Raw genomic sequence first — 27,651 nt, 5'->3', positions numbered from 1 at the left:
ATTCTTTTTTGTGTATTGGAACAACACAAATAAAAAAAAAAAAGGCAAATTGGACACTGGGCACTGTAGGTCTTGTGTTCTTTACTGATAGCGTGATAAGGCCTACAAAGTAAACAGTAAATTTATGTGCTATACCAAAAAGTGCTATGCTGGTCTCATCTGTTCACAAGACGCTTTCCCGGAAGCATTTGGTCTTATGTACATTTTAGCAAACGGCAGTCTCTTTTTTTATGTCTCTGTGTCAGCAGTGGGGTCCTCCTGGGTCTCCTCCATTACGTTTTATTTGATTCCGATGTGGACGGACAGTTCGCACTGACACAGATGCACCCAGAGCTGATAGGATAGTTTGAATTTCTTTGGAACTTGATTGGGACAGTTTATGCACCATCCGGATTATCCTGTATTGCAACCTTGCATCAATTTTTCTCTGCCACCCACGTCCAGGGAGATTAGCTACAGTGCCATGGGTTGCAAACTTATTGATTATGTTGCGCACTGTGAACAAAGGAATATCATCTCTGAAGATGGACTTGTAACCGCAACCTCAAGTCCTCAGACCGCTCACTTCTCTTTCTGTTCTCCATGCTTAGTGCGGCACACAGACACACAATGAAAAGATTCAGTCAACTTCTTCCCTTTTTTATCTGGTTTCAGGTGTGATTTTCATATTGCCCACACCTCTTAGTTGCCACAGGTGAGTTTGAACGAACATCACATGCTTGAAACAAAGTTCTTTACTCTCGATTTTGGAAAGGTGCCCACAATTTTGTCCGGGCCATTTTAGGGGAGGTGGTTTGTTTGAAATTATGTCCAATTTGCCTTTTATCTCTATTTTTTGGTGTTGTTCCAATGCACACAAAGGAAATAAACGTGTATGACAAAACGTGTAAGGCCGGAGTTCTACTCGCGTATAACTCGTGCGAGTCTCGCATTGGTATCACCCGGCATGGCCGCACACTCTCCTGACAGGAGCGCCTCAGCTGCATATAAATACATGCTGCCGACCCACTCCTGTCAGGAGAGTGTATGGCCTTGCCGGGTGATACCGATGCGAGACTCGCACGAGTCATATGCAAGTGTAACCGTAACCTAATTGCAATACTTCTCTGGAAGAAATAATTTTCTGGAACAATTTCAAGGGTGCCAACACTTTCAGCCATGACTGTATGTATATTCGAAGGACAAATACAAACTGGTCTCCAATCCCACAAGTAATTTCAAACATTTGTAAAGCATTTTTGAAGCGAGATGGTTAGTAAAAAAAACTTATTCCATGTTGTGTTGGCTGTATGTATGTAGGTATTATGAGCAGCGTACCTCTTGTACCCCGTCGTTCTGGAATATCTATGGCTGTGTAGGAGCAGGCTGTGGTGGCTTCATGTCCTATCAGTAAGATCATGCTGTGATTTGGAGCGCAATGACCACTATGAGCCAAAGGACGTTCAACCCTAGGGTACAAATTATTCCCGACAGAGGACATGCTTCAATATTAATGTAGCACAGAAATTTCAAGGACAATATAAACAGAAATCCTCCTTGTGTTCGTTCCAATGTTTCTTTTCTCTAAGTATGACACTATGATATGACGTACGTAACTTGCAAACACTTAAGGCTATGTGCGCACTGGGCGTTTTTCGCGGCATTCTTGCGCGTTTTTGGGCTCAAAACTGCATGACTTTGCTTCCCCAGCAAAGTCTATGACTTTTCAATTTTGCTGTCAGCGTACAACTTTTTTTTTTAGCTGCGTTTTTGAGCTAAAAAAAAAAATAAAAAAATGGACGTCAATTCTTTCCTGTGTTTTACTGCGTTTTTCATACAATTTTCCAATACATTTTGCAATGTATTGGAAAAACGCAGCAAAATGCACCGAAACACAATAAAAACGCATGTGTTTTTTACGTCAAAAAAGCGCTCAGTGCGCACACAGCCTTAAGGATTTCTGTAGAGATAATGTGTAGCAAACTCCCAGGCGGACGAATGTTTGCTCCACAAATAGAGTTTTGGACAGAGAAACAACTTCCACATCCGGTGGCTGCGTTGCTCTTTTGGTCCCTGGTGGGTAATTATCAATTTACCCTTTCAATGTGAATATGTGCTTCACAGACGTCGATTTCCGTTAGTAACAAGTCCTGGGACTGACTGCAAGATCGGAAATGAGCATTAATACGAGCTCATTTGGTGGGAACGTATCTGCTGTGATAAGAAGCGGCTGAGATCTCCGATGACTGGTCTTATCTGCGAGAGTAAAACCAAAAACTCAGCAACCGCTCACATGGCCGGAGATAAGGAGTGCAAATTATACATGGAAGTTTATGCAATGTGGACTCTGGAGTAAAAACCCCAAAAATAAAATGGGAATATTTCTGATTATCTGAGACTTCTTTTCTCCCATGAAACAGCCCAATGGGAATGTTGGATCTCCGCTTTTTGAAGGTACGGCCTGGGAAGTTGTGTACAGGTCTGTATTTGGGTTATTTTATATGTGCATATAAATTGTTGAATCGTGCGCTAAATGGCGATATGGAATGTTTTTAAGGATACATTTTTTTTTATACAGTTTTTTGTTTTTTTTTAAATATAGCAATAGAATAAATAATTAAATATTCACAAAAAAAAATTGTGGAATATTTGAAGCAGCCGATGGTGAAAAAGAAGACAAAGCAAGCGAGGTTTTCTCTGGTCAAATCCCACAAAAAAAAAACCCCTCTCCCGTCAGCAGAAAATTTGGCAAGAGCTCAAAGCAACAGACTGCTGCCAGGACCGATGTGCAATCAATTGCCAAAAATGCACATTGTAAAATAAAATATATGATAATTTAAGTGCAAAGGCAAGAATGTATAAATATATATATATACTAGCTGTACTGCCCGGCTTCGCCCGGGTTAATAACTGCTGTTAACAAAATAGAATGTATTAACAAAAATGTATTCTGCACACAAAAACCACAAAACAAATAGATAGAAATGTAATTATAATGTCTGTCTCCCGCTCTGTATATATCTCTCGGTATCTCGCTCAATTTCTTTGTCTGTCTGTCACTTTCCCTGTCTGTCTCTTTCTCTCTCTTTCCCTGTCTCTTTCCCTGTGTCTGTCTCTGTCTCTTTGTCTGTGTCTGTCTCTTAACCTGTCTCTCTCTTTCCCTCTCTTTCCCTGTCAGTCTGTCTCTTTGTCTGTGTCTGTCTCTTACCCTGTCTATGTCTGTTTCTTAGCCTGTCTGTGTGTCTCTTTCCCTGGCTGTGTCTGCCTCTTTCCCTGGCTGCATTGTGACACGCCAACATTCCATATAAGGGCGTGGCTGCGCATTCTTCTGAAGTTCTGGCTGCACTGTGGCTCCCAGCTCCATTCGCTTTAATGGAGGCAGGTTTTTTGGTGAATAACTGTAAAGCGCGAGGTTAAAATTTCCCCTCAAAACATAGCCTAAGACGCTCTCGGGGTCCACAAGTGTGAGTGTGCAAAATTTTGTGGCTGTAGCTGCGACGGTGCAGATGCCAATCCCAGACATACACACACACATACACACACACATTCAGCTTTATATATTAGATATGCAGAAAATAGGAGAGATCCAGCAAAGAATTGGGAAATCCTGGTGGCATAAAACTTGTGGATTTATTCGTAGAAATTTTGAAAATTGTGAAAAGCTTCAAGAGGAACCTCAAGACCCACCTCTTCCAACAAGCCTACAACCTACAATAGCCCTCAGTCCAGTACACCACTGCACAACCAGCTCTGTCCTCACCTATTGTACCATCACCCATTCCCTGTAGACTGAGCCCTCGCGGGCAGGGTCCTCTCTCCTCCTGTACCAGTCTGTCTTGTACTGTTAATGATTGTTGTACGTATACCCTCTTTCACTTGTAAAGCGCCATGGAATAAATGGCGCTATAATAATAAATAATATATATATATATATATATATATATATATATATATATATATATACATATACATACATACACATTATATATATATATATATATATATATATATATATATATATATATATATATATATATATATATATATATATATATATATATATATATATATATATATATTATGACCCCCAATTGCGTTCCCTAACACAGCGCACCCTGAAATATGTAGTCATCGGTGGTCCTGTGGATTTTTGTATTGTCGAGTCTCTTGTGCCGGTCGTCCCCCTTTCTCTGCTATGTTATACGGTGTATTGGCGGACACTGGAGACCTCTATGGGACACTGTTCTTGGACATCTCCTGTCGTCACAGTTCTATCCTGGTCTTCTTTGGGTCCAGTTTGCCCAGTTGCTTCTTTACTGTGCATTTTTCACCCCTCAGGTCGACAATTGTGTTGCAGGCAGAGGCTGCCAGGAGGGAGGAGGTGGGGCTCCTGCATGCCAAATTAGTTTTCACTAAGAGAACCATGACATCACCATTTTAAGGTTGTGATTCAGCCGCCCTCCTATGTTTGTGGTCAGAAGGGAAGGGGGGCTGTGTGCTTGTGTCTCCTGCTGGCGAATCTCTCACTTTTGTGGGAGTGGATGAAAACTACTGTCCAACCATAGACCTTGCTGCTTTTTACATGCTGGGTACAACTTTACTTTTTTTTTCTTTCCTCCTCTCTCTCTTTTACTCTTTCCAGATCATGTAATTTCACCACAAAAGAGCTGAGGAGCTCAGGTTCAAATAAGGCTGTCAGGAGGAAACTCGCAGAGAGGATAAGATGGGCTCTGGATCCAGGGATGAGAGGAGGAACAGCTTGTTCCAAGGCGGCAGGTAACGTCCTGCCCTGCTGAGCAGCGATAACAGACTGCAGCCACCAATGCAGCCACCCATGCAGCCCCGCCGCAAATAAACCACAAGGAGATTGTTTTATTATTATTATTATAATTATACTTTGAACTGGAGAATCTTTACTGGGAGTGCAACGATTACTGGGAGCGCAACGATTACTGGGACAGCAACGATTACTGGGACAGCAACGATTACTGGGAGCGCAACGATTACTGGGAGCGCAACGATTACTGGGAGCGCAACGATTACTGGGAGCGCAGACCAGCACCAGGGATACCCGGGATCAAGAAGGAAGCAGGTGAGCCTGGAGAGGTGCGCAAAGCTATCCCGGCCAAGGTGCCGGTGATGATCTCCTCTCTACACAACTCCTTGTAAGATTCGTGCGTTATCTGTGCTTTTACATAGGACTGCAGGTAAACTTTCTTAACCATAATACTACCCTCAATGGAGTTAAATGGCAATGTAACACCTGAAAATGTTCTATTTTACAGCTACAATTGTAGCTTTTTCTTTCACAATAACCAAAAAAAATATATATAATTTAAGACAAAATGTTATATAGGGCATAAAAAGTATAGGAAAATGGTTGAAAAGTCCCCCCCCCCCTCAAAATATAAAAAAAATTTTTTAATTAAAACACAATTTTGGACAAGCCTAATCAATATTATAGGGCATAACGTGTAGGAAAATGGTTGGAAATCGCCCCCCCCCAAAAAAAAAAATAAAAAAAAAATGAAAAAATAAAAATACAAAATTAAAATACAAATTTTGGACAAGCCTAATCCATATTATAGGACATAAGTGTAGGAAAATGGTTGAAAAGGCCCACCCCCCCAACAAAAAAAATAAAAATTAAAAAATAAATATAAACTTAAAATACAATTTTGGACAGGCCTAATAAATATTATAGGTCATAAAGTGTAGGAAAATGGTTGAAAAGGCCCCCCCCCCAAAAAAAATAAAATTAAAAAAAATATATAAATTTAAAATACAATTTTGGACAAGCCTAATAAATATTATAGGGCATAAAAAGTGTAGGACTATGGTTGAAAAGTCCCCCCCCCCCCCCAAAAAAACAAAAAACTACAATTTTGGACAAACCTAATAAAGTTACTATGTTGAAGGGCATAGAGAATATAGGAAAAATGCTGAAGAGTTCCCTCCTCCCCCAAAAATAAAAAATAGCATGTGCATGGCTATATGCAGGGGCATTATTAAGCCCCTTAAAAGCATTTTATTTACTTGTATTATTCGTCTTCCATAATGGTCCATAGGTATCTATACTATAGATGCATAGGATGCTGCCGTCACCATAGCGACAGGGAGAAGCACTTTGTGAGATCTCTGGGTATTTTTGTTTTTCTGTCCGCCCTCCCCATATGACTATAGGGTAACATTGAGCCTCCTGAGCCACCGTAAGTCGGGGGCTGTAATACTAGTGGTGATGACAGGATGCGGAGACTCCAGTAATTGACGATTGACTGGGACAATCCCGCTGTCCATACAATGTATCAGGACTGAGGATACATGTGTTTCCCATGGATTATGGTGTTTGCGCTGATATAGCGATGTCGGTGTGATGCAGATTAATAGGCTTGCCCCATAGTTATCCTCTCTCCAGTGATGCGTGGACTATGTGGATGCTTTGCACTGGCAATGCCATTCATATAGGTACTGCTCGGGGATGCTTTTACAGGAGCGGGTGATGCTTGTCTGAAGAACTTGCAATCTGATGACTGCATTATCTGGACACAATCTATACAGTCTATATAATATGACAATGTTATGTAATACTATGAAAGGTGGCCCTCAATGAACAGTCAGCTAATTTTAGTAGTAGGGGTAATTAATGGCATCCGCATAGAGATAGGATTATACACCTTCTGCCTGGATTCTACATGTAGATGGTTAATAAGTGATGGGTTCCTCTGGTTTAGGGTACCCCCCCCTGCGGGGTACACCTGCATGTCACCCAATAAGCGCTCTATTCTTGACCTGTGCAGAGCCTACAATTTCCTCAATGTCCTCGGCCCTAATCTTGATATGACCCCTGGTGTCTGGGACTGTCGGGGTCCCGGAAAAAGGGATTTAAAAGCTGGATCAAGTTTCTGGTCATCTGTCATTTGTCTGACACTCAATCCTCCGTTCTGCAATCCGGGGATCAGTGAACTAGCCCAGAAAAGTTTAACTTTGTTGAGATAAAGGATTACAGAGTGTTCATTGTCGCTCATTTAGATGGGGGAGATAAGGGCTCCCGGCAGCTGCCTCGGGACATCCGATCCTCTCCGGTATTAAGCTATGGGCAGCGGGCTCAGAGGGGCACAACTATCAGAGAAGCCGCTCGCCCATGTGGCCACCTGAGCCCAGGCACTTACCGGATAGAAAAGTGGGACTACCAGTCTAAAAAACAAAAAACAACAGAGCATTCCAATATAAACTAATCTACCCTTTAGTGGAGGCTGTTGGGTTTACCCTTTAGTGGTGGCTGTTGGGTTTACCCTTTAGTGGAGGCTGTTGGGTTTACCCTTTAGTGGAGGCTGTTGGGTTTACCCTTTAGTGGCAGCTGTTGGGTTTACCCTTTAGTGGAGGCTGTTGGGTTTACCCTTTAGTGGAGGCTGTTGGGTTTACCCTTTAGTGGAGGCTGTTGGGTTTACCCTTTAGTGGAGGCTGTTGGGTTTACCCTTTAGTGGCGACTGTTGGGTTTACCCTTTAGTGGCGGCTGTTGGGTTTACCCTTTAGTGGCGGCTGTTGGGTTTACCCTTTAGTGGAGGCTGTCGGGTTTACCCTTTAGTGGAGGCTGTCGGGTTTACCCTTTAGTGGAGGCTGTTGGGTTTACCCTTTAGTGGAGGCTGTTGGGTTTACCCTTTAGTGGAGGCTGTTGGGTTTACCCTTTAGTGGAGGCTGTTGGGTTTACCCTTTAGTGGTGGCTGTTGGGTTTACCCTTTAGTGGAGGCTGTTGGGTTTACCCTTTAGTGGAGGCTGTTGGGTTTACCCTTTAGTGGAGGCTGTTGGGTTTACCCTTTAGTGGAGGCTGTTGGGTTTACCCTTTAGTGGCAGCTGTTGGGTTTACCCTTTAGTGGAGGCTGTTGGGTTTACCCTTTAGTGGAGGCTGTTGGGTTTACCCTTTAGTGGCGGCTGTTGGGTTTACCCTTTAGTGGAGGCTGTTGGGTTTACCCTTTAGTGGCGACTGTTGGGTTTACCCTTTAGTGGTGGCTGTTGGGTTTACCCTTTAGTGGCGGCTGTTGGGTTTACCCTTTAGTGGAGGCTGTCGGGTTTACCCTTTAGTGGAGGCTGTTGGGTTTACCCTTTAGTGGAGGCTGTCGGGTTTACCCTTTAGTGGCGGCTGTTGGGTTTACCCTTTAGTGGAGGCTGTTGGGTTTACCCTTTAGTGGCGGCTGTTGGGTTTAGCCTTTAGTGGAGGCTGTCGGGTTTACCCTTTAGTGGCGGCTGTTGGGTTTACCCTTTAGTGGCGGCTGTTGGGTTTACCCTTTAGTGGAGGCTGTTGGGTTTACCCTTTAGTGGCGGATGTTGGGTTTAGGAGGGCACAGAGCTGATGTAATCGCCCGAGACAAAGTAACTTTCACAAGAGTCATTGTTCTTTGTCTGAAGAAGCGAATGATCCCACACTGCCGTCATATAGCGTCCGCAGGAATTCAGGCTTATAAATACAGCATTATCTGTAACTATTCAGCAGAGCTTACAATCTACGGAAAAGGTTTAAACAGCGGCCGCTGGGATAGTCGCTCCTGGAGAGCGAGGCAGCTGAACAAACTGTCGGAAGCCCCCCACATCCGCCCCCGAAAACGAGCACAGAGTGAAAAGTTCAAAGCTGCAAAGATCCAACATTGTACAAAGTTCTGTGTGTCCGCACCGGTCACATAAAGCAACTGTGCTATCTACTACAAATATACAGTACCACAAGCCGGCACAGAGGAGCAGAGCGGCACTGTATATTTGTATTATAGCAGAAGGTATAATGAAGTATTATACATTATTAGGGCTGCAGCCCTGCGATAGCAATATCCCAAAGACTGGAGGTCGCCACATCATTTTTTATTAAAGACAACAGCAGCTAATGACTATGTGAGCTCTTTCCAATATCAGGTATGACTTTTTCCTACATTACACCTTCCTACCACTTGGGGCACCGTCCCCATCAGACTAGAGGGCTCTATGGAAAGGGAATAGTCCCTGTCCATCAGGCCGGGGCATATGGCAGCACTGGTATTGTGTTGCTACATTGCTGATTTCTTGTGACCTGCGATGTCTCCACATTTGGTTGATTTCTTTAGTCTCTGGTCACACGTGGAATGTAACTCACTTGTCGTAGCTGTAGCACTACAAGTCACAGCTGTGAAATAGAAGCGAGAAGTGATTAGCGGAAAAGTTGCACAAAAGTTTTTGCTTGCAACCTAAAGGGGTTAAATTACGGCCGTGCAAGACTTTTCTGCTGCAAATCCACAGCCACAGAATCAGCACCAAATGGGTCAGATTTCGCACACCGCGTTGCATTCTGCAGCAGTGAAATCCGCAGCACCGCTCAGTTTCCAGTGTGGACTGTCTCTGCAGCGTGTGGATGACGTATTGTAAAATCTCATCCACACCTCATATAGGAGCAGTGTGAAGGTAGCCCTATACATCGCCTCTCACTTTCAGCCGCTCTGACAAGGAGCGTGGACAGACCATGTTACACAGCAGGCAGGACAGAGGACGAGGACACTCTGATAATGAGCATGGACAGACCAATGTTACACAGCGGGCAGGACAGAGGACGAGGACGCTCTGATAATGAGCATGGACAGACCAATGTTACACAGCGGGCAGGACAGAGGACGAGGACACACTGATAATGAGTATGGACAGACCATGTTACACAGCAGTCAGCACAGAGGACGAGGACGCTCTGATAATGAGCATGGACAGACCAATGTTACACAGCGGGCAGGACAGAGGACGAGGACGCTCTAATAATGAGCATGGACAGACCATGTTACACAGCGGGCAGGACAGAGGACGAGGACGCTCTGATAATGAGCATGCACAGACCATGTTACACAGCGGGCAGGACAGAGGACGAGGACGCTCTGATAATGAGCATGGACAGACCAATGTTACACAGCGGGCAGGACAGAGGACGAGGACGCTCTGATAATGAGCATGGACAGACCATGTTACACAGCGGGCAGGACAGAGGACGAGGACGCTCTAATAATGAGCATGGACAGACCATGTTACACAGCGGGCAGGACAGAGGACGAGGATGCTCTGATAATGAGCATGGATAGACCATGTTACACAGCGGGCAGGACAGGGGACGAGGACACTCTGATAATGAGCATGGACAGACCATGTTACACAGCGGGCAGGACAGAGGACGAGGATGCTCTGATAATGAGCATGGATAGACCATGTTACACAGCGGGCAGGACAGAGGACGAGGACGCTCTGATAATGAGCATGCACAGACCATGTTACACAGCGGGCAGGACAGAGGACTAGGACGCTCTGATAATGAGCATGGACAGACTACGTTACACAGCGGGCAGGACAGAGGACGAGGACGCTCTGATAATGAGCATGGATAGACCATGTTACACAGCGGGCAGGACAGAGGACGAGGACGCTCTGATAATGAGCATGCACAGACCACGTTACACAGCGGGCAGGACAGAGGACGTGGACGCTCTGATAATGAGCATGGACAGACCATGTTACACAGCGGGCAGGACAGAGGACGAGGATGCTCTGATAATGAGCATGGACAGACTACGTTACACAGCGGGCAGGACAGAGGACGAGGACGCTCTGATAATGAGCATGGACAGACCATGTTACACAGCGGGCAGGACAGAGGACGAGGACGCTCTAATAATGAGCATGGACAGACCATGTTACACAGCGGGCAGGACAGAGGACGAGGACGCTCTAATAATGAGCATGGACAGACCATGTTACACAGCGGGCAGGACAGAGGACGAGGATGCTCTGATAATGAGCATGGATAGACCATGTTACACAGCGGGCAGGACAGGGGACGAGGACACTCTGATAATGAGCATGGACAGACCATGTTACACAGCGGGCAGGACAGAGGACGAGGATGCTCTGATAATGAGCATGGATAGACCATGTTACACAGCGGGCAGGACAGAGGACGAGGACGCTCTGATAATGAGCATGCACAGACCATGTTACACAGCGGGCAGGACAGAGGACTAGGACGCTCTGATAATGAGCATGGACAGACTACGTTACACAGCGGGCAGGACAGAGGACGAGGACGCTCTGATAATGAGCATGGATAGACCATGTTACACAGCGGGCAGGACAGAGGACGAGGACGCTCTGATAATAAGCATGCACAGACCACGTTACACAGCGGGCAGGACAGAGGACGTGGACGCTCTGATAATGAGCATGGACAGACCATGTTACACAGCGGGCAGGACAGAGGACGAGGATGCTCTGATAATGAGCATGGACAGACTACGTTACACAGCGGGCAGGACAGAGGACGAGGACGCTCTGATAATGAGCATGGACAGACCATGTTACACAGCGGGCAGGACAGAGGACGAGGACGCTCTGATAATGAGCATGCACAGACCACGTTACACAGCGGGCAGGACAGAGGACGAGGACGCTCTGATAATGAGCATGCACAGACCACGTTACACAGCGGGCAGGACAGAGGACGAGGACGCTCTGATAATGAGCATGCACAGACCACGTTACACAGCGGGCAGGACAGAGGACGTGGACGCTCTGATAATGAGCATGGACAGACCATGTTACACAGCGGGCAGGATAGAGGACGAGGACGCTCTGATAATGAGCATGGACAGACCACGTTACACAGCGGGCAGGACAGAGGACGAGGACAGGCTCTACGGCCTCATTCAGACGCAAGTAAAAAAGCGGAATGTTTTCCATCACTGTTTAGGATCAGGTTTTAATCAGTGTTTGGTCCAGGAGTCAGTTTTGACCATTAGTGATTTTCTTGTATGCAAAAAAAATGCAAATCTTCAATGCTGTAAGGGTGATTTTGATCAGAGCAGTGACAAAAAGACATGTTGTAGTCGCTTTTTCTTTGCAGATACGCAGCCCCCCTACCCCCCCCAAAAAAGGATAAGTAAATAGCTGCATAGACTAATGGGAACACATGGGGAAAAAAAAGCATACGAGTATGTGAGAAACGGACGTCTGAATGAGGCTTAATTTGAAGATACATGCTATATGATCACTCAGCTCCAAACTGTGGACACAGGGTCTCAGTTCTCGTCATTGTAATGGAGACCCCCAACTATTGAATACTGAACTCCTTAGTCAACAGAACAGCAGCTACAGTAAGGTTTGATCGCCATCCTTATTTTTATTTACCACCAGCTTTCCCACCAATACAGTCACCTTCAGCCCCAGGTACTCTGTGTGCGATCGACTTTTTTTACCCTTCATTTACTCCGTACCTATGAGACTCTTCAGACAATGGCCGGGAACAAAGACTGTCTTCAGCCGCGGCGCTCAGTGATTTATGGTGCTTTAATTCACTCCAGACTATAACCGCAATGAGATCTGTTGCCCCGAGGTGTATGAGCTGGATGTCTTATTAGTGAGCGATATATCACTCACTGACTCCACTACATGATGTATATATATATATATATATGACTCATAGATTTACCACAAAATTATGAGTCACCGAGTAATGGTGGAGGTGGTGCCAGCTACACATGCCTACTATATTGCTCACTCTTGGGTTTTCCTCCACAACAATCTCTCAAAATCCTTCCTCATCGGTTCCAACATGTCAATAGACAGTTGTAGGCTGTTGCTTTTGGCCTTTGTAAGACCCGTGCGTATAACCTGTGCAGCGCCGCACCCCGATCCTGCGTGGAGCCATTGTGTCTTTAATAATACAAGCAGCGATGGAGAATACCACTGTGATGCAGTCACTACTTACATGCAGAATGGACAGAGGAGTAGTCAGGAAAGTCGGGGTCTGGTAACAGGAGGACACGTATGAGCACAAGGAGTAAACAGAGGCATAGTCAGGTCAATATCCGAGGATCAAAAATCCAGGACAGCACGTAATAGGTTCAGGGAGTAAACAGAGATGTGGTCATTTAACGGTCTGAGGTCAAAAGGCAGGAGGTCATGACTGGAACAGTGAAAAGTCAAATAACTGTCTGGGGTCAGAACACTAGCAGAGGCAACAGCAGAACCAGAAAATACAACTGGCAAGGTTCTGCGTGAGCATGCTCAGTAAGAAACCTGAGCATTTACCAGTAAGGAGGAACACCTGAGTAATCAGCACCAACATGGCATCCTGCACCCTCAAACAAGAGGCTAGCTCAGTAACTCAGGAAGGTGCAGCAGAGCATCTCCAAAGGCAAGATGTTCTGCACAGAGGAATAATAACTGTCAGGAATGTAATTCAAGAAAATGCAGCAGAGCATCTTCTTGACTGCAAGATGCTCTGCACAGAGGAATCGTGTACCTGCCAGTAATGTAATCCAGGAACATGCAGCAGAGCATCTTCTAGTTTGCAATATGCTCTGCACAGAGGAATCGTGACAACTACAATTGTTTTCTTTGGTTCCATGAGAATATATAACAGAACAATGTGACATGTAGAGATATAGCATCCCTAATATAGAGCGTATATGCAGGCCTAAGGATTAGATTGATAGGATTTTGCATTTTTTGGAGGATAATTGAAGTTGTCTATACACATTAGATGTCTACTGAGCAAACCCTTTCATTTCGATGGTATCGACAGACCACCCAGGGTTTACAACGACCTCCCCAAACTGTCCTGTAGGTGGATCTTGGTTGAAAATAAGGGTTAGTCATTTGACGAGTGAGATCAGCGTATCGGAGCCCCCTTGGCCTACTGAGAACAGATACAAGCTTGGCCAAGATGACCATTAATAATTGGGGTGTTGGCAGAATGCTCATTGGGCAAACATCTATGTATCGTGTATGGCCCATCGGGATGGACAGAGTCAGAGTAAAAGCCATTCCTGCTCAAAGAAATTGTGAAAGTTTCAATGAAAAGCAAATCTCCCTGGGTGTAACGCAATACAGAAATGATGATGAGAAGGATAACTGATACATTTACTACTGGAGAAGGATAACTGATACATTTACTATTCGAGAAGGATAACTGATACATTTACTACTAGAGAAGGATAACTGATACATTTACTACTCGAGAAGGATAACTGATACATTTACTACTCGAGAAGGATAACTGATACATTTACTACTCGAGAAGGATAACTGATACATTTACTACTCGAGAAGGATAACTGATACATTTACTACTCGAGAAGGATAACTGATACATTTACTACTGGAGAAGGATAACTGATACATTTACTACTCGAGAAGGATAACTGATACATTTACTACTCTGGAAGGATAACTGATACATTTACTACTCGAGAAGGATAACTGATACATTTACTACTCGAGAAGGATAACTGATACATTTACTACTGGAGAAGGATAACTGATACATTTACTACTCGAGAAGGATAACTGATACATTTACTACTCGAGAAGGATAACTGATACATTTACTACTCGAGAAGGATAACTGATACATTTACTACTGGAGAAGGATAACTGATACATTTACTACTCGAGAAGGATAACTGATACATTTACTACTCGAGAAGGATAACTGATACATTTACTACTCGAGAAGGATAACTGATACATTTACTACTCGAGAAGGATAACTGATACATTTACTACTCGAGAAGGATAACTGATACATTTACTACTCGAGAAGGATAACTGATACATTTACTACTCGAGAAGGATAACTGATACATTTACTACTCGAGAAGGATAACTGATACATTTACTACTCGAGAAGGATAACTGATACATTTACTACTCGAGAAGGATAACTGATACATTTACTACTCGAGAAGGATAACTGATACATTTACTACTCGAGAAGGATAACTGATACATTTACTACTCGAGAAGGATAACTGATACATTTACTACTCGAGAAGGATAACTGATACATTTACTACTCGAGAAGGATAACTGATACATTTACTACTCTGGAAGGATAACTGATACATTTACTACTCGGGAAGGATAACTGATACAATTACTACACGAGAAGGATAACTGATACATTTACTACTCGAGAAGGATAACTGATACATTTACTACTCGAGAAGGATAACTGATACATTTACTACTCGAGAAGGATAACTGATACATTTACTACTCTGGAAGGATAACTGATACATTTACTACTCGAGAAGGATAACTGATACATTTACTACTTGAGAAGGATAACTGATACATTTACTACTCGAGAAGGATAACTGATACATTTACTACTCGAGAAGGATAACTGATACATTTACTACTCGAGAAGGATAACTGATACATTTACTACTCGAGAAGGATAACTGATACATTTACTACTCGAGATGGATAACTGATACATTTACTACTCGAGAAGGATAACTGATACATTTACTACTGGAGAAGGATAACTGATACATTTACTACTCGAGAAGGATAACTGATACATTTACTACTCGAGAGGGATAACATACATTTACTACTCGAGAAGGATAACTGATACATTTACTACTCGAGAAGGATAACTGATACATTTACTACTCGAGAAGGATAACTGATACATTTACTACTCGAGAAGGATAACTGATACATTTACTACTCGAGAAGGATAACTGATACATTTACTACTCGAGAGGGATAACATACATTTACTACTCGAGAAGGATAACTGATACATTTACTACTCGAGAAGGATAACTGATACATTTACTACTCGAGAAGGATAACTGATACATTTACTACTCGAGAAGGATAACTGATACATTTACTACTCGAGAAGGATAACTGATACATTTACTACTCGAGAAGGATAACTGATACATTTACTACTCGAGAAGGATAACTGATACATTTACTACTCGAGAAGGATAACTGATACATTTACTACTCGAGAAGGATAACTGATACATTTACTGCTCGAGAAGGATAACTGATACATTTACTACTCTGGAAGGATAACTGATACATTTACTACTCGGGAAGGATAACTGATACAATTACTACTCGAGAAGGATAACTGATACATTTACTACTCGAGAAGGATAACTGATACATTTACTACTGGAGAAGGATAACTGATACATTTACTACTCTGGAAGGATAACTGATACATTTACTACTCGAGAAGGATAACTGATACATTACTACTCGAGAAGGATAAGTGATACATTTACTACTCGAGAAGGATAACTGATACATTTACTACTCGAGAAGGATAACTGATACATTTACTACTCGAGAAGGATAACTGATACATTTACTACTCTGGAAGGATAACTGATACATTTACTACTCGAGAAGGATAACTGATACATTTACTACTCGAGAAGGATAACTGATACATTTACTACTTGAGAAGGATAACTGATACATTTACTACTCGAGAAGGATAACTGATACATTTACTACTCTGGAAGGATAACTGATACATTTACTACTCGAGAGGGATAACATACATTTACTACTCGAGAAGGATAACTGATACATTTACTACTCGAGAAGGATAACTGATACATTTACTACTTGAGAAGGATAACTGATACATTTACTACTCGAGAGGGATAACATACATTTACTACTCGAGAAGGATAACTGATACATTTACTACTCGAGAAGGATAACGGATACATTTACTACTCGAGAAGGATAACTGATACATTTACTACTCGAGAAGGATAACCGATACATTTACTACTCGAGAAGGATAACTGATACATTTACTACTCGAGAGGGATAACATACATTTACTACTCGAGAAGGATAACTGATACATTTACTACTCTGGAAGGATAACTGATACATTTACTACTCGAGAAGGATAACTGATACATTACTACTCGAGAAGGATAAGTGATACATTTACTACTCGAGAAGGATAACTGATACATTTACTACTCGAGAAGGATAACTGATACATTTACTACTCGAGAAGGATAACTGATACATTTACTACTGGAGAAGGATAACTGATACATTTACTACTCTGGAAGGATAACTGATACATTTACTACTCGAGAAGGATAACTGATACATTTACTACTCGAGAAGGATAACTGATACATTTACTACTCGAGAAGGATAACTGATACATTTACTACTCGAGAAGGATAACTGATACATTTACTACTCGAGAAGGATAACGGATACATTTACTACTCGAGAAGGATAACTGATACATTTACTACTCGAGAAGGATAACTGATACATTTACTACTCGAGAAGGATAACTGATACATTTACTACTCGAGAGGGATAACATACATTTACTACTCGAGAAGGATAACTGATACATTTACTACTCTGGAAGGATAACTGATACATTTACTACTCGAGAAGGATAACTGATACATTACTACTCGAGAAGGATAAGTGATACATTTACTACTCGAGAAGGATAACTGATACATTTACTACTCGAGAAGGATAACTGATACATTTACTACTCGAGAAGGATAACTGATACATTTACTACTCTGGAAGGATAACTGATACATTTACTACTCGAGAAGGATAACTGATACATTTACTACTCGAGAAGGATAACTGATACATTTACTACTCGAGAAGGATAACTGATACATTTACTACTCGAGAAGGATAACTGATACATTTACTACTCGAGAAGGATAACTGATACATTTACTACTCGAGAAGGATAACTGATACATTTACTACTTGAGAAGGATAACTGATACATTTACTACTCGAGAAGGATAACTGATACATTTACTACTCGAGAAGGATAACTGATACATTTACTACTCGAGAAGGATAACTGATACATTTACTACTCGAGAAGGATAACTGATACATTTACTACTCGAGAAGGATAACTGATACATTTACTACTCGAGAAGGATAACTGATACATTTACTACTCGAGAAGGATAACTGATACATTTACTACTCGAGAAGGATAACTGATACATTTACTACCCGAGAAGGATAACTGATACATTTACTACTCGAGAAGGATAACTGATACATTTACTACTCGAGAAGGATAACTGATACATTTACAACTCGAGAGGGATAACATACATTTACTACTCGAGAAGGATAACTGATACATTTACTACTCGAGAAGGATAACTGATACATTTACTACTCGAGAAGGATAACTGATACATTTACTACTCGAGAGGGATAACATACATTTACTACTCGAGAAGGATAACTGATACATTTACTACTCGAGAAGGATAACTGATACATTTACTACTCAAGAAGGATAACTGATACATTTACTACTCGAGAGGGATAACTGATACATTTACTACTCTGGAAGGATAACTGATACATTTACTACTCGAGAAGGATAACTGATACATTTACTACTCGAGAAGGATAAGTGATACATTTACTACTCGAGAAGGATAAGTGATACATTTACTACTCGAGAAGGATAAGTGATACATTTACTACTCGAGAGGGATAACTGATACATTTACTACTCGAGAAGGATAAGTGATACATTTACTACTCGAGAAGGATAACTGATACATTTACTACTCGAGAAGGATAAGTGATACATTTACTACTCGAGATGGATAACTGATACATTTACTACTCGAGAAGGATAACTGATACATTTACTACTCGAGAGGGATAACTGATACATTTACTACTCGAGAAGGATAAGTGATACATTTACTACTCGAGAAGGATAACTGATACATTTACTACTCGAGAAGGATAACTGATACATTTACTACTCGAGAAGGATAACTGATACATTTACTACTCAAGAAGGATAACTGATACATTTACTACTCGAGAGGGATAACTGATACATTTACTACTCGAGAAGGATAAGTGATACATTTACTACTCGAGAAGGATAACTGATACATTTACTACTCGAGAAGGATAACTGATACATTTACTACTCGAGAGGGATAACTGATACATTTACTACTCGAGAGGGATAACTGATACATTTACTACTCGAGAAGGATAAGTGACACATTTACTACTCGAGAAGGATAACTGATACATTTACTACTCGAGAGGGATAACTGATACATTTACTACTCGAGAGGGATAATTGATACATTTACTACTCGAGAAGGATAACTGATACATTTACTACTCGAGAAGGATAAGTGATACATTTACTACTCGAGAAGGATAACTGATACATTTACTACTCGAGAAGGATAACTGATACATTTACTACTCGAGAGGGATAACTGATACATTTACTACTCGAGAGGGATAACTGATACATTTACTACTCGAGAGGGATAACTGATACATTTACTACTCGAGAAGGATAACTGATACATTTACTACTCGAGAGGGATAACTGATACATTACTACTCGAGAAGGATAACTGATACATTTACTACTCGAGAAGGATAAGTGATACATTTACTACTCGAGAAGGATAACTGATACATTTACTACTCGAGAAGGATAACTGATACATTTACTACTCGAGAGGGATAACTGATACATTTACTACTCGAGAGGGATAACTGATACATTTACTACTCGAGAGGGATAACTGATACATTTACTACTCGTGAGGGATAACTGATACATTTACTACTCGTGAGGGATAACTGATACATTTACTACTCGAGAAGGATAACTGATACATTTACTACTCTGGAAGGATAACTGATACATTTACTACTCGAGAAGGATAACTGATACATTTACTACTCGAGAGGGATAACTGATACATTTACTACTCGTGAGGGATAACTGATACATTTACTACTCGAGAAGGATAACTGATACATTTACTACTCGAGAGGGATAACTGATACATTTACTACTCGAGAAGGATAACTGATACATTTACTACTCGAGAGGGATAACTGATACATTTACTACTCGAGAAGGATAACTGATACATTTACTACTCGAGAGGGACAACTGATACATTTACTACTCGTGAGGGATAACTGATACATTTACTACTCGTGAGGGATAACTGATACATTTACTACTCGAGAAGGATAACTGATACATTTACTACTCTGGAAGGATAACTGATACATTTACTACTCGAGAAGGATAACTGATACATTTACTACTCGAGAATCTCAGCCCTTTGGAAGCACATTGCAGCATTTCCTATAAATAAGAAAAAGTTTAGACAGGTGAGGAAGATTCACGGACTCAAATAGAGCATCTTCTTCAGGAATTTGTTTTATGGACTCAATAGTTTCCAGGAAAAAAAATGTGGAATTACATCTATCCAGTGCTTAACAGTGCCTGACCTTCTGTATCTTTGCAGATACTGCAAAGTACTGCATCTGTTGTTCTTGAGAAATCTTCCATGAAATGTTGTTTTCGTGCGTGATGCCAGAAAACTCAATCCAAACATTAAAAAAAAAAAAAAATCATAGTGGTAACAACCGGAGAAAGACAACACAGCGCTACAGAAGTTTTCTTTGGAAAGAGCCCTTCGGTCTATTTTAAATCGAAGGTCTTGGAAGCGAGGATATAACTTGTACGCAGCTTGTCAAACAAAGCCGCAGAACACCGACCGGCGAGCTGGATGATGAGAACTAAAGGGGTTTCCCGACTATGCAAGTTATACTGGGAGTCCTGAAAACAGGTGATACTGCCTTACGTTAGGTCAATCCCTTCCGTCATTTGTACTGCAGCTCCTTGACAGACTGATGTGCTTCCATGGCGACAGACTACAAAATAAACCGTAGTCTGATTTCATATAGTTGTTGGAAAAGTAGCACAAGAGAAGCAGTTAGATAGAAAGGTGGATCAGAGAGCGTATTACTGATGTGTTTCACATAACTTCATGAATAACTGTTTTATATATTAATCAGGGTGTCTGATAAGATGAAATAAGCAGAAAATAATTAAAAAATAAAATTACTATAAGATCCGCGAACAGCAACAACTACTTCTCGGTAGCAACTATTTTACCGCAATAGTACAAAGCAAGAATTAAATTAAAAAAACAGTACAAATGGTGGTAAATAGATAGTGAATATATGCGCACGTGACCACTGCTCCATTCACTTCAATGGTTATTTGGGAGTAGTAGTGCGCATGTAGGACCACCACCGTTCACTTCTGTTGGTCTATAGGAGTATTTGGTTATATGCATGATTAAACCTTTATAGGGTGATGACTGTCACAAGGTGGCGAGAGACACTACTAGTATGCAGTAAATGGAGAGGTAGTCAGACAGGCCGGGATCATAAACCAGGAGGGCACGACAGTACACGGGGGGGCAAACAGAGACAAGGTCAGGATACAAGCCAAAGGTCAGTGTTCCAGGAGAGCACGTACAAGATACAGTGAGCAGGCGAGGATGTGGTCAGGAGGAAGTCCGAGGTCAGAAGCCGGGAAGTCACAACAGAAAGAAGGGAGGAAAGGCAGAGACGGGTAAACAGCAGTCCGGAGTCGAGACACCAAGATCTGAACACTGAGCACCACGGGATCCAACAGCACAACTGTAACCAGGAAGTACGACTGGCGGCGCCCTGAGCTAACACGCTCCCTAAAGAAGCAGAGGAATCACCGGGAATGAAAAGCATCTGCTAGAGCACCTCCAGGGACTAGCGTGAAACCCAGTCCTGTGAAACAACCCGCAGAGCATTCATCCTGTAAAATGCTCTGCACCATATGCGAAATACACCGGCTCTGCAGGAGAGCATGGCAGAACAATACAGAAAGTTCTACACAATGGAATAGTGACATATAGCAGATGCAGCTCCATTTTTACCTTGCAGAGCACCAAATCCCTTTCTGCCACCACTAGGGGGAGCTTTGGAGCTTACTGCATACTGTTCATACTCTGAGCTCAATAATAACTCAGTAACCTCCTGAGCTCCCTCTAGTGGTGGCAGAATGTTATTTAAAAAGCTAATAAAAAGCAAAAACAGATTACATTTGGTACTATATAATGGATGCATGCTTAATACAATGGAAATATATGATCATTTCTGGCTTGGTTTCTCTTGTTCAATCTGTTTTCTCCCTATATAAAAGGTTTTGGACATAAAACCCTATAATTCACAGCCAGCAAGAATGCGTTATGTCACCAGCCGGGAGAGTATTAAAAGTGTTATAGATCTTAATGTCATTAATAACGCGAGCCTTGTAGCTGGGCGGCTGCCAGCCAACAGAAATGAAAAGCGCTGTGCTGATTTAGGGTAAGAAGTCCCAGCAGAGACCCCGATATACAGTGCGCCCGCTGGTTGTTTGCTTTGTGTGGGATGCTATAGTGCTAAGCTCACTTCAGCTATGACTGGCACTGCATCAGACTAATTGCTGTAAATCTCCCTTCAGCCCAAGATCAAAGACCTTTAAGTGTCAGTCGCCTGGGACGCCCGGTCCAAGAGTGACAGCATCACTCCACCTTTGGCATATCGTGCTCCAAAACATCACCACTACACGAAGAACACTTTATATCACCTCGTTAATGGACGGAGACTTGGAACCTTCCTATGTTCACGTCACAGATCCCTTATGTAAGGGCAGCTTTTCTCCTATATAACCAACACTGCAAAAAGGGGCCAGGTGGAGGAAGGGGACAGGGTTGTGCTACAAACCAGGCGATGTGACTAAAGAACCTAGGGAGGCCCTCCTTATGTGATAAACGTCATTTTCAGCTTTCCTTATGTTGACGCAAAATCTAATTTATATTTTTCTCTTCCGCATCAAATGAAAAAACCTATCTATTTGACTTGGAGGATGCTTTGCCCAAGAAATACAGAAATATCTGAATAAATATGTCTGGTTATCAGCAGGATAGGTCAGAGTTAAATCGTATTTATCCATTCCTGTAAAACAGAAAAGCTGGGTCTGCTGCCCTCATCACCCAACAACAAGTGCTTTTGGTGAATATATTATTTTAATATGTTCAGGAACTGTCCAGATTCTCAAGCTCTGTAAATTGACATCTTCTCTTTTTTAATGGAAAGTTATTAAAAAAGCCTCCATCAGCTTTCTGCCAGAACTATAGGTGCAGGAATGCCCTTTCCCTCACTTCCCTGCATGTACTGCTTTAGCAATTGTCCAGAGGCTTGCCTAAACTGAAAGCTCGCCTCTCTGTTATGCACATGTGCAGTCTGACAAAAATCCACTCACACTACTTGTAGAGAAAATGACCTGCCCACACGTCCTGTAGAGACAAAGACCTGCCCACACGTCCTGTAGGGACAAAGACCTGCCCACACGTCCTGTAGGGACAAAGACCTGCCCACACGTCCTGTAGGGACAAAGACCTGCCCACAAGTCCTGTAGGGACAAAGACCTGCCCACACGTCCTGTAGGGACAAAGACCTGCCCACACGTCCTGTAGGGACAAAGACCTGCCCACTCTAGAGACAAAGATCTGCCAATAGTTCCTGTAGAAACACACACTTCCTGTAGAGACAAAGACCCACCTACACTTCCTGTAGAGACAAAGACCCGCCCACACTTCCTGTAGAGACAAAGACCCGCCTACACTTCCTGTAGAGACAAAGACCCGCCCACACTTCCTGTAGAGACAAAGACCCACCCACACTTCCTGTAGAGACAAAGACCCGCCAACACTTCCTGCAAAGACAAAGACCCACCCACACTTCCTGTAGAGACAAAGACCCGCCCACACTTCCTGTAGAGACAAAGACCCATCTTCACTTCCTGTAGAGACAAAGACCCACCTACACTTCCTGTAGAAACAAAGATCTGCCAACAATTCCTGTAGAGACAAAGGCTGCCTACACTTCCTGTAGAGACAAAGACCCACCCACACTTCCTGTAGAGACAAAGACACGCCCACACTTCCTGTAGAGACAAAGACTGCCCACACTTCCTGTAGAGACAAAGACCTGCCCACACTTCCTGTAGAGACAAAGACTGCCCACACTTCCTGTAGAGACAAAGACCCGTCCACACGTCCTGTGGAGACCCTTTCAACCCTTCTCTTCCAGTAGAGAGACAAAGACATGCCCACACAAAGATCTGCCAACACTTCCTGTAGAGAAACAAAGATCATCCCTCACTTCCTGTAGCGACAAAGACCCGCCCACACTTCCTGTAGAGTGACAGAGAACCTCCCACACTTCCTGTAGAGTGACAGAGAACCTCCCACACTTCCTGTAGAGTGACAGAGAACCTCCCACACTTCCTGTAGAGTGACAGAGAACCTCCCACACTTCCTGTAGAGTGACAGAGAACCTCCCACACTTCCTGTAGGGTGACAGAGAACGTCCCACACTTCCTGTAGAGTGACAGAGAACCTCACACACTTCCTGTAGAAAGTGACAAAGATCCTCCCACACTTCCTGCAGAGTGGCGAACACCCTTCCAGACTTGTAGAGATAAAGATCAGTCCACACTTTTTGCAATCAGCCTCTAGGTCTCTACTGCTACAGAGTGATTAGGGGTGGCTCAAAAGATTTATCAATTACTTGCTAACAGTCTCATTTGTAGTATAGTACAGTTGGAATAAATCTGTGAATCTGCACTTTTTATATGATGCTTGCCACTTTCAGATCGTGCTGGCTCCCCTTTCTCTTTTTTTGATACAGAAGGATTGTAGTTGACAACAAGCAGTATACAGTAAATTAAACAGAACGTAGCTGGCACTTTGGAGAGTCATTTTAAGTTAAAGTAAATTACAAAACAAACATGTTGAATTATTGCTTCTTCCAACACTATCTGTAGCAGACCCCATTACGATAATCTGCCATGTCTGCTAAAATCGGTGGGTTTGGCTGACATTCTTGTGATGTGCATGGGCCTCTTTATATTCTTTTGAATGGTCCGTCTAATTAGAGGGATTCTCTCAAAAAGACCTCTGCCTGTATGACCAATGAGGCTATATAAATCACCTAAAGGACATATAAAGGATGTCCCTGGTTCAAGACCACACTCTATTGTCACCATTAAAAAGGCCTCTGCAGTTTAAATTGCAGGTGAAAGATTTCCGAAGCCGAACTGGGCAACTTTGAGGGAAAAGGGGGTTGTCAGGCAGATTTGTAGTTATTAACTTTACAGTCCAGGGGTATCAGGGTGAACGTTATTCTAAGTTCTTCCCAAACCAGGAACTGTTTTAGAACAACGGTAGAACAAAGACGCTAATTAGCTTTTATAAAATAATACAATTATTTCTGGAAGCCTTCACATAAATGCATCTACAGTTTGCAGCAACGACTGTTCCGTTAATTTCAACCACACAGGGAAAGTACACACTTTAGTCATCTCTTTTATAATAGGGGTCCTTTAAATTAACAAGGACTATACTAAGCAGATCATGTTTAGCACGATTTTCTACATTTTGGGCACTTGCTCGGCTGCAAAACGCTCAATGCAATATGTTTTGTAATTAAGTTACACAGAACCTCCTGTGAAGAGAGATTTCCTAGACAACCACAAGCCCACAACCGACTACCGAGTTATCCCTTTTCCCGTCTCGCTGTTTGTGCAATTTACAGTAAGTGGCCGGTCAAGATTGGTAAATGGAAATCATTCCACTGCCAGAGGGCTCGTAACCCAGAACAGACCCAGACGGCACCAGCTCGTCCAAAAGACTCCAACAGACTTCACCATTTGTGCCTGCGGCAATACCTTACTGCGTACATCGGGGGAGGGGGGGGCGTTTAACTCCGGGACCTCTTAAAGAAGACGAAAGAATAATCATTTGCTGCAAAATGATTTACTATGACGAGGTTACCAACCCTCCAACCCGGTGCTCGATTGTAAAGATTTCATGGAGGTAAACGTTTTCCAAAAATAATAGGCGCTCTTTTTCTGCTAATGGGATGAATGGCTGCTTTGTGGCCGTGTTATTTTACACAGAGCTCAGTAAAGTAGCACCACACTGACACCAATAAATAAACGCAGTTGGACGCTTTATTGGTGAATTCAATGAAAAATTCTCACACTGTAAAGGTCTCGGTGTAGCCATTGCCAAATGCTCGATTCCACTTACGTACAATTTTCTTAGCCTTCTCCGTATATAATGAGCACTTCTTGCAATTTTATTGCAAACTTAAAGACACTTGCGCTACTACCTTTGACCACTAGATGCGCTGTCTTCCCATAAAAAAAAAAGTGACGGCTCTGCGGGGCTGTGAGCTCAAATTTAGACTAAATATTGATCTTTGAACTGCAATAACTTTGGAATGAAGAACTTTCCAGAAATGGCAGACGGCACGTTAAAGTCAGCGGGAAGAGGTTTATGACGCGGCTATTTTCAGAAAATAAATGGTATCATCCCTTTAACATTCACTGAGTAAAGAAAAGTCCCATTCAGTGGGGAAGTAGGTGAGATTTTCTGATGCCCTCGATGTTATCATTGGCGCATTGAGTCCATTTCTTTATACAATTAAGGTCTCTCTTTATAATGGTAGTCGTCCCCGTGCCACTTGTGCAGTTTCATCCCATAGTACATGGTAGCATCCTGTGGTTTACTTCTCTAAATTGTGTATTCTTCACACCCGCACCACACAGCTTCCTATTAACTAAAATAAGAGAACAAAGGCGACAACATATTGTGCTATTTAAAAGCCACAAAACCGAAGGACTTAATTGTAAAGTAAAACTTTATTAGTAAATGTGTCAAGAATGGTGAACACATGCGACCTGCAGTTCGGGTGCTTTCTCACTTGAAATGTACCGTATTTTTCAGATTATAGGACACACTTTTCGTCCCCATAATGAAGGCAGCCGGCTGTAGTGGCTGCGGCGAGTGTGTGGAGCAGTGCGGTGCGGCGGCTGTGTGGAGCAGGGCAGTGCGGCGGGTGTCCCAGATGCTCTGGCTTCAAATAATAGCGCCCAGAGTCGGCACGTGCGCAGATGGAGCTCTCGGCTCAAGATCTCATCTGTGCATGTGCCACTTCCAGCCCATTGATCTCCCAGCAGCAGACTTAAGGAAAATGTCGCCCGTAGTGGCACGTGCGCAGATGACATCTGTGCTGGTCATTGAGCAGACAGCTCAATCTGCGCACGTGCCGACTTCTGGGCCATTTCTTTTAAGCTCGCACCGCCGACAGAGCATCTGGGAAACAAGCCGCACCACCCTGCTCCACACAGCCAGCACAGACCCCCACCGCTGCCAGCACAGACCCCCAACCGCTGCCAGCACAGACCCCCACCGCTGCCAGCAGACCCCCACCGCTGCCAGCAGAGACTCCCACCTCTGCCAGCAGAGACTCCCACCTCTGCCAGCACAGACCCTCACCTCTGCCAGCACAGACCCCCACCGCTGCCAGCACAGACCCCCACCGCTGCCAGCACAGACCCCCACCGCTGCCAGCACAGACTCCCACCTCTGCCAGCACAGACCCTCACCTCTGCCAGCACAGACCCCCACCGCTGCCAGCACAGACCCCCACCTCTGCCAGCACAGACCCCCACCGCTGCCAGCACAGACCCCCCACCGCTGCCAGCACAGACCCCCCACCGCTGCCAGCACAGACCCCCACCGCTGCCAGCACAGACCCCCACCGCTGCCAGCACAGACCCCCACCGCTGCCAGCACAGACCCCACTGCTGCCAGCACAGACCCCACCGCTGCCAGCACAGACCCCCACCGCTGCCAGCACAGACCACCACCGCTGCCAGCACAAAAGCAAAATATGTTTCAGCTCCTCATGATTTCACGTTTCCACTGAGTTCAATTAAAGCCGGGCGGTGCATGGATGCCAGGACATCGAGGATCCAGTGTGCGGTCACAAATACAAAAAAGGGTTTATCCAGCAGCTCATCCGGTATTTTCTTAAAAGTTGAAAATTTATTGAAAAATCCTTTAAAACATAGTAGGGTTTAAAACCAAGCAGTCC

The 27,651-nt window shown here is 43.2% G+C and overlaps 2 protein-coding genes across 9 annotated transcripts in view; one reads left to right on the top strand and one right to left on the bottom strand.

Annotated features, from left to right (window-relative positions):
* RALGPS1 (Ral GEF with PH domain and SH3 binding motif 1) overlaps positions 1-27,651 on the bottom strand; it is a 531,171-nt gene that overhangs the window by 229,202 nt on the left and 274,318 nt on the right. The gene's annotated exons all lie outside the window — the stretch shown is intronic.
* ANGPTL2 (angiopoietin like 2) overlaps positions 4,469-27,651 on the top strand; it is a 46,411-nt gene continuing 23,228 nt past the window's right edge. The window contains exon 1 of the mRNA XM_075324642.1: positions 4,469-5,071. The gene's annotated coding sequence lies outside the window, so the exon portion shown is untranslated. The remainder of the gene's footprint in view (positions 5,072-27,651) is intronic.

Source organism: Anomaloglossus baeobatrachus, chromosome 9 (genome assembly GCF_048569485.1).
Source record: "Anomaloglossus baeobatrachus isolate aAnoBae1 chromosome 9, aAnoBae1.hap1, whole genome shotgun sequence".
NCBI classification, from domain to species: domain Eukaryota; kingdom Metazoa; phylum Chordata; class Amphibia; order Anura; family Aromobatidae; genus Anomaloglossus; species Anomaloglossus baeobatrachus.
This window is presented reverse-complemented; position numbering and strand designations above follow the sequence as displayed.